The sequence below is a fragment of the Copadichromis virginalis genome, linkage group LG18 (assembly GCF_057382275.1).
Source record: "Copadichromis virginalis isolate Kocher_CV1m ecotype Utaka linkage group LG18, C_Virginalis_male_GT1.1, whole genome shotgun sequence".
NCBI lineage: Eukaryota > Metazoa > Chordata > Actinopteri > Cichliformes > Cichlidae > Copadichromis > Copadichromis virginalis.
Window position 1 is genome coordinate 9,024,713 of NC_140635.1, and position 8,890 is coordinate 9,033,602.

Here is an 8,890-nt window from a genome sequence, read left to right on the forward strand (position 1 = left end):
TCAACAGGGTGTAGTTAGCAGTGGCACACTGGCCTTTCTGGAAGCTTGTGGGTAACTTATGGATCTCATACCATTTTCCAATGTACTGCAGAGGAAGCACGAGATTCGGAGAGCCTGTAATTAATATTTTGTGTTTGTAGGAAAAGCAGGTGTATAGATATCATCTGTATGTCCCACAACATAAACAGTAGAAGAGGAAAAAATTTAGTGTTCACCCTGTTGGCGTCAAAGTTGGCCTGAACAGCAGGCTGGGGACATTTGCCCAACCTCAAGACCTGAGCGCCGATCGCAACAACAGACAGTAGAGTCAATGCAACCACCTGTGCAGGCTTCATCTTCTCACCTCAACCTGCAGAGAATAAAAAACAAACAGCAAGAGTTCATGCTGGAGTTCACTGAGCAAAACATGATGTGAGTGTCAGTTAGTGACAGAAAGAGCCTGAGATGTGAAAAGAAAGAATAAATGTAGAGAAGAAACAAAGAATCACGGCCACTGACTGTTTATTTGCAGGTAATCAGCTGTGTGAAAGAACTCAGCCTCTGAGGTTCTTTTAAAGATTCAAATGCTTGCATCACTTCATTATCGATCATGGGTCCCACCTCTGTGTCATGATAGGGGGCCAGTGTGAGCGCTGGCACCTGTTCAAATAAATACTCTGTTCAAACAGTAACAGGTTGGTCATGTAATCACATCGTTGGGTTTGTTGGATCTCTTGGATCACTGCTCCCTCCTTCACATTTATTTTTTCCTGAAAGACAGACAACAAATATGAAGATGAAAATCAAAATTACTGAAGTTACACTCAAAAAATGATAAGTTAGCAGCTGCTTATATTTGCACCTATAAATATTTTAAAAAATTTATTCCCCAAAATGTGATCATAAAACCTAATTTCCTGCACATTTTACAGAAACAGAGACAACACAAACCTGGACTTTAAACTGAGCTGTTATTTTAAACTTGATTTTACTTAACATGGTTTCATTTGTTAGTTCCTCAAATATATATATTTTTCATATTTTTCTGCCTTCCTAATCTGTGAGGCACCTTAAAGACACTAACCTGCATGAAACTTCATGCATATTTAGTAATGGAGGAAAGGACCCCAAATGCTGACTCACAGGTAGGCGTCAAAAGAAAACAAGCTTTTATTCAAGTTGAAGGAATAAATGTGGGGGAGCTAGGAAGTAGGGAACAAAGGATCCCTGACACAGGGTGACACACGGGGCAAACGGGTGGCAGACACAACGGGAACAAATCAGGGATAATGAGACACAGGAAAGTAAAATTAAATAGAAAAAGCACGAGACCAAGGCTACAAAAATAAAACAGGAAGTGACTAAACAGGGGAACATCCTTGACTGAGTCTTGACAACACATGGGGAACACCAAGGAGGCAAGGTAAACTGAAAGAAGGAATATTATAAACAATAAACATAGCAGCAACGGGAACAAAAACTAAACACAGCAACTAAGAAACAAACTCAAGACAAAACAGTGATGAAGCCAAAAGTGTGTCAATGGCCCAGTGACTGTGACACAAAGAAAGTCTGACTTTTAGCTGTTTTAATTTTCACTTTAATTAAATCCAGACAAAAAGAGGCACAACCCTGTGGTTTGGTATGGAAAAGATCATGTCTGTGAAATTATTGTTTCTGACAGAAAACTGATGATAAACTTCTCCAGTTGCAGAGGAAACAGGCTGCCTGGCACTAAAAAAATAAAAATAAAAATGAAAAGAACTGATATCCAGGAAGTCATACTTGCTAACTGCAGCCCTGCACAACTGCAAATGTTTCACAGGAAAAGAGGAACGAGACACAGGAGACTGGGGGGCACAGTCACTGCTCAAAATACAGTATATGTATTATTATGAGGGTGGCAGACAAAGGCACAAAGGCATGGACCAGCAACAGCTTGAAAGGTCATAAATGAGGAGACCGAGTGTGGGAACATGCAACAAGGAGAGGAAACACAATGAAGATTTGTATGAAAAGAACCAGTGATTCAAATTTATTTACACCCTTAAAGCGGAGCTAAAGGTTTAGTGATAGAGTGGCTCTGTCCAGGCAGACATTTGTTTCATCTACTGAACTACATCTGACAGAGATTCTCTGGGATGTTGTAAAACACATATCATCATACTGAATCATGAAATGACCCAGACTCTAAAGAGGCTATTTTCAGGTAACCTGAGATGACGTGTAAGATGAAGAGTGTCTGTGTCCTCATCCGACATCAAACAGATTTTGCAGCCAGCGTCAGTCTTTCCACCTTCAGACAAAAGTGCAGCATGAGGTCGGTGCTTACTGCATCTCCTCTCGCCAAGCACACACAGGTGTGTGAAAAACACGACCCGAGCTCAGGTGTCCCCGCTTTTCTGGACGCTTTGCTCCCACTGCAGCTCTCTCTGCTTCTGGACTCACTTTTCATCTCTTTAACAAAGGGCTTTGAGTGCCTTGAAATGCACTCAGACAGGAGGTGGGTTGAGGCTGACGTAGTTTTTGCGGGTTTGTCATAAAAGGGATTTACATAAAAGAATCAGACAGGGAGCAGCAGGGCTTGAAAAACTAATTAAAAACATTTAAAATTTAGAGATCTTTACATGGAGCAGAAGAATGATTGAAAACAGCAGTGTATCGTGATAAATTGCTGCGCTCATTTCGGAATATTAAATGATTAATTATTACTTTTATCTACAGTCTGCTTTGTGATTGGCCTTGTAGAAAATAAAACTGTTGTCTCGAGATATTCCAAGTCTCATTTCAGACAGAAAAATTGCATCACATCTCTGGAGAAAGTGTTTTGCAAACCGCCGTCCGAAGCATTTTACAGCAGAGCTGCCCTTTGATTCAGAGCTGTTCATTTAAATCGTCTGAGACTGAAAGATCAAACTGTGAGACTTTTATTCTTTGCAATCCAACCAGAGTCCAAAAGCTGGTGATGCTCGGCACAGTGGTTCTCTCAGCTAAGTGCTAATGCCAGCAGGCACATTTAAGATGTTCTTGTCCTGGAGGAAATTTGACCTGATTATGAAGAATAAAGTCACCTGTGTTATTAACATCTACTGTCATGACAGTCGGACCTGAGAGGGAGGTGAATATTAGAGTATTTTACACAAGAGTTGAAAAAATATTCTCCAAAGTCAGAGCAAACTGGGGCTCATCTTTTCTAGTTTTCTGGAAACGTTATAAAACAGGTGGATTTTTTACACACTTGCACCACAAAACATGATGATATTCTTCCATAAAGTAATAAAAGAAACACAGTTTAACTGATTTACCTTATCTTTACTCAAAAAAAAAGGTTTTCATTTAGTTCAGTTAAGCTAGATCCTGTGATGTTTTTTTCTGTATAACCTGTGAACCTGTGTTAGTTTGTGTTTTGGCAGAGAGTGGAACTCATCATCATCATCATCATCATCATCATCATCATCATCATCATCATCATCATCATCATCATCATCTCAGCCATGTTTGATATGTTAAAGACACCACATACTGTATAAGCTTAACCAAACACTCCCCAGTCTCAAATAAGTTGTTTTCAAACTTGGCAACACTGCACATAAAGTATATCAGAAAAAAGGAAAAATTAACATTTGATGATTTAGGTTTTCCATATTTGAATAAAAGTGGGAAGCAGTGCACAGTTAATTAATCCCACTTCATCTCCACAGGTCATCAGCTGTTATGTCTCCAGCTTCTTTATTGATGGGAATCTGAATAACAACAGGCTACATATTTCTAATTTGTTCCCTATTTGAAACACTAAACATTATCATATATAGGCTTTACAGCTCCACAATTTCACTTCCACATAACAAAGACAAATTCCTCCAATTCTGGAGTGTCGATTGCAGTGAACAACACATTTGTTTAATAACTGCATAAAGGCAAAATAACCATAAGTGCTGGTAAAATCCTGTTTTTCATTTGATTAAATACATAAAAATAAGGGTGCTTTGCTATTTTTCTTATATCACATATTAAGTTTTTTATCACTTGGCCCCGAGGTGTTTGTGTTTAATTTAATTTAGCCGTGAATGCTCCATTCGGTCATTTTTCATGAAAGGAATCTGCTTCATGAGACTTAAAAAAAAAGAGAAAAGTCTTTTTAAGGCCAATTAAATCCCTGAAATGACGAGCCTGTTTTAATTTTCATTAACATGAAGAAACATGCAGATTTCTTAATTAGCCGACGGCAACGGGAAGCAACCACTTTCATTTTTAAATTATTGTTCAGGAAGATTTGAGATCATGTTCTGTGACCGTATTCTAATTATTTCATGAAATTAATGATAGAGAAAAAGTGTCGGACACAATAATGATAACAGACAATTTATTGCAGCAGAACAGACGCCCAACAGCAAAGGAATATTTGGTGTGTCTGACAGATTTTGTTGTGGTTTGTTCTTCTGTTGCTCGAGGTTTTGGACTGAGCTGCCATTAAAACTTTGATTAATCCACAACCCACTCACACACAGTCGTATTCGGTCACACATATACAGAACTGAATTTGTGTTTCTTTGTGGTTGTTTTCTATCATTCAACTGATTTTCAGACTAGAAGAGTGAAGTCAAAGCATACAAAGGCTCTGAATGCAGGGCCCTGAGGCATGACATAGATCCCACACCAAACTCTCCTGGAGGCTGACAGTGTTTTAGTCTTCCCTGAATGTGAATGTCACACCATATAATTGTTCTCTATTAGACAAACTCAGTCAATTAAAGCAAAGAAAATGATTTCAGTTTTGTGTTCCCTCACTATATTGTCCCCTCTCAATAAATACTCTTTCTGTTAGACCAAAAGTCCCCAGTCATGTTGATGTGTTGCCAAACTTAAAAACAAAGTCTCTTTTGAATACAGCACTGGCTTCACAGCAGTGAAAGTTTGCACGTAAATTTGTGAGCTTTGTTGTTCTTCAGCAGAAGGACATTTTCTCAAGCTCTAACTATAGTGCATATGTACATTGCACTATAGTTAGAGCAGTGTGTTCTCTTCCACATGTTTAACCCACAGCATGCTTGTGTGCACAGCTGCGGGAGCCCCAGCGTGACATGAACTGCACATAACAGCGGCTGTCACGCAATGCTGACAGATCATATTAATGTTGCTTCTGGTAAAGCTTCGTCAGAAGCAACATGCGGTACAAATTATAATTTTTTATTAGCTTATAATTTCTGGGCTGAATATATTTATTTGTGAGCAGTTTGAAGATGACGCTTACGCATTTGAAGAAGCGCATTTCTCTGCAATGAACAAAAGTAACGCTGTCACTCATGACATTAGAAGAAAAAGAGGCAAAAAAGCAGTCATGTTGGATTTCTTTTCTTATTGTTTATATTGTCGGAAATTCACTTTTGTAACTGTAAGATCTGCACAAAAGGCATCACAACAAATGCCTTTCAAAATAAAAGACACAATTCTTATAAAACAAGTCTACTGCTCAGCTTTTTAACACATTAAAAGCACTGAACACTCATGAGCTTGAGCACATTTCTGATGCGTCCTCAGATGTAAGCCAGTATTTCATGTGACCATGGCCACACATTACATCACCATCCAGCTCTGCACTCAGTGCTGTATATAAACCCAGCTGTTTGTTTACTATGGCTCCTCATGCTGCCCTCAAGTGGCCAAAATATCAATCAGAGCAGGTTCAGGAATAGTATTGGCCCTAAATCTACCATAATTATCATCAAAGCAGGTAGTGTACAAAAAATAAAAAAATAAAAAAAATAAAATAAGCAGGAATCTCTGCTCGGCTTCTGACATCAGTGTGAGTTCAACTGCAACTTTAGCAAAACTAGTGCCAATTATATTTCACAGTTAAAAACAGCAGTTTACCTTTTCAAATATTTCAATCTCATCTATTTTGGAAGAAGTCCAACTAAATTTGTCTCTCAGTTTTACAGGGAGCAAACAGTAAAAGCAAAGTGGCAGTCGAACAGAAAGCGAGCCTTTAATGCCGGTACTTCAGAATGAAGTCCAAAGGATAATCCAAAAGCCTGAACCAAGGAATAAAGTGAAAACGGGAACCACGGCAACACGCAGCTGAGACTGACAACATGACAAAGGACAAGAGGAAACTCCCACAACATGGTAAATGGACTGGTTCTGATACAGCGCTTTTCTAATCTACCTGGGCACTCACAGCACTTTATACAACATGGCTCATTCGCCCATTTATACAAGCACTTTCTTTCAATGCTTTTTCTATCTAAGTGCTTTCTAACATTCACTCTGCGATGAATGCATCCAAGAGCAACTTGGGGTTCAGTATAATGCCCAAGGATATAGGATAGGCATGCAGACGGGAGATTGTGTGGCTAAAGCTGTCAGCTACTAATCGGTAAGCTGGTGGTTCAGTATGTGGCTGCTCCAAGGTAATGAGCACAGGGGACAACAGGTCAAAGACACAGTGGGAACGAATTAGAGATGATGAGACAGTGTATGTTCAACTAGATCCACAGAGCAAGAGACAAAAGACCGCCAAAGAAAGGCAGGGAGTAACTAAACAGAAGACAGAATCACACATGTGACCTAGACATGGAAAGACAGAAGGAAACATGAAGGGAAAGAAGAAGAAAGAAAAAAACTATCACCATCTAAAGTGCAGGACTAATGGTAAAATTAATAAAGAGATTTAATTGCAGCAGGGAATATGAAATCTTAAACAGATGATGATAAATCCTTCTCTCATGTCAAGGTTCTGGGTCAGTTATGACCCAGTATTTTGAGTTTTCATGTTTTGGTTTGATTTTGTATTTTTTGGGTATCTTCTTGATCTATTTGATGATGATGTTCTATGTTCCAGCTTATTCTGGTTTATTTTTAGTTCTGCCCGTGTTAAGTCTGTGTTTCCTAGTCTGCATCCTTGTGTATTGTTTCCTGTTTTATTTTGAAGGATTGTGTCTTATATCAGTGTGTCCAGCTTTGCTCCTCCTGTCTCGTTAGCCACAATTTCTCCCAGCTGTGTCTCCCTCCTGTTACCCATTCCCTGATTACCACCCTGTATTAGCCCTGTGTTTTCCTCAACCCAGTGTCGTGTTGTACCCTCAGATCCTGCCTGTGTGTTCCTGCTTGGTTTCTGTGTTTGTTTCATGCCAGCAATAAAAGCTGTGGTTTTCAGTTACATTTCATCTCGGGAGTCCTGCATTTGGATCCACATTTCCACCTGCCCGCACACAGAGCCCTGACATCTCAACCCCCAAAAGAAATCATAAACCCACAAAACTCAAAACTGAGTCCAAGATGCTTGTTTTAACTACATGTGTAAAATATCATAAAATGTATTTTATTGATTTAAAGTTTATTTTTTGAATTTGAGCTTTAGCAACAACATTTTTACCATGCAGTTTTACAGTGTCAGGAACATGCTTCAATTCCCGCTGAACTATAAAACCCGTGTGTGGGTATGTGGGATAATAGGTGCTGAAGTCGGTCGGTGAGGTCGGTGTTTCCACAGAGGTGGTGAGTTTGTCTCCACCTTTAAGTGGCTGGTTAAGGTGCATGTGTTAGGATGAGTAAACAGTGAAAAGTGAAAAGGGAGAGAAAAACTTCAAGACAATCCAGTTTACTCAAGACAGAAAATAGAAACTGGATTATCCTCCACAGATTATCAGAACAAAAACTTTAAATCACGTGCACCCAATCAAATCCAGAACGTCCTGTCCCTTTGCAGTGTTTACATTCTGCATCTTTAATGCACCCTTTTGAAGCGTTCCCTCTCTGTCTTGCTGCTAGTTTGCCAGTGAGGCTGATTCTTTGCCTTGATCTTCTGACCAGTCGAGCTTATTGCCTTGATCCTGGGAAAACAGGCTTTGATGCATCTGAGTGCAGCTAACAAGTCATTCCTCTCTGAAGTGTATTAGCTGGAAATTGAGCCTTTTGATCTTTTCCTTTTTTTAATTTAACCTTGTTGGTTGCCAGAACGCCGTGTCTGGGAGCCTTCCGTCATCAGATGTAACTGTCAGCTTTTGGTTTAAGCTATTTTGAATTTTAAACAGAATATTGCAGCATTTTAAATATTTAGATGTCAGGGTATAACCAGAGATACTCATGATAAACTCTTTTTGCTTTCGTCGTGTTTTAAGCATAAAGAAAAAGCCCTACCAAGTCCGCATAGATGCTTGTGTATATTAAAATCAATTGACTGGATTGGCAGAGGCTTGGCGCTCACTGTCAAGATGCCAAATTATTTACTTTATCAGCACATGTGAGAAAATTAATCCTTTTCAGAAAGTCAGAACAATAACAGCAATACTGTGGGCGATCGTGGCTCAAAGAGTAACCGGAAGGTTGCCAGTTCGAGCCCCAGCTCGGACAGTCTCGCTCGTTGTGTCCTTGGGCAAGACACTTCACCTGCCGCCTACTGGTGATGGTTAGAGGGGCCGATGGCGCGATATGGCAGCCTCGCTTCTGTCAGTCTCCCCCAGGGCAGCTGTGGCTACAACTGTGGCTTGCCTCCACCAGTGTGTGAATGTGAGAGTGAATGAATAGTGGAATTGTAAAGCGCTTTGAGGGCCCCGAAAAGCGCTATATAAATGCAATCCATTATTATTATTAATACCAGTTTTTTGGGTGTATGTGTATGTTTGATCTTTTGTTACAAAGACAAACTCAGAAGGATTTAAGTTTTTAAGTTGTTTGTCAATGTTACCAAGAAAATGCAAAAAGTACACGAGTTAATTTAAGCTGTCAAAACACGTTCTAACAGATTTTAGCTCGACGGTCCACTCCTCCTTAGACGCTGCAGGCTACATGCTACATGCTTGTAGCCTGAACGGAAACCGTAAGAAAGCAAAAAAGATGGGAGTCGATATTCACAGACTTTTTCTATTGTTTTTTCCCCCTTTTTAATTAGGGGTCTCCCTAATGATGACAT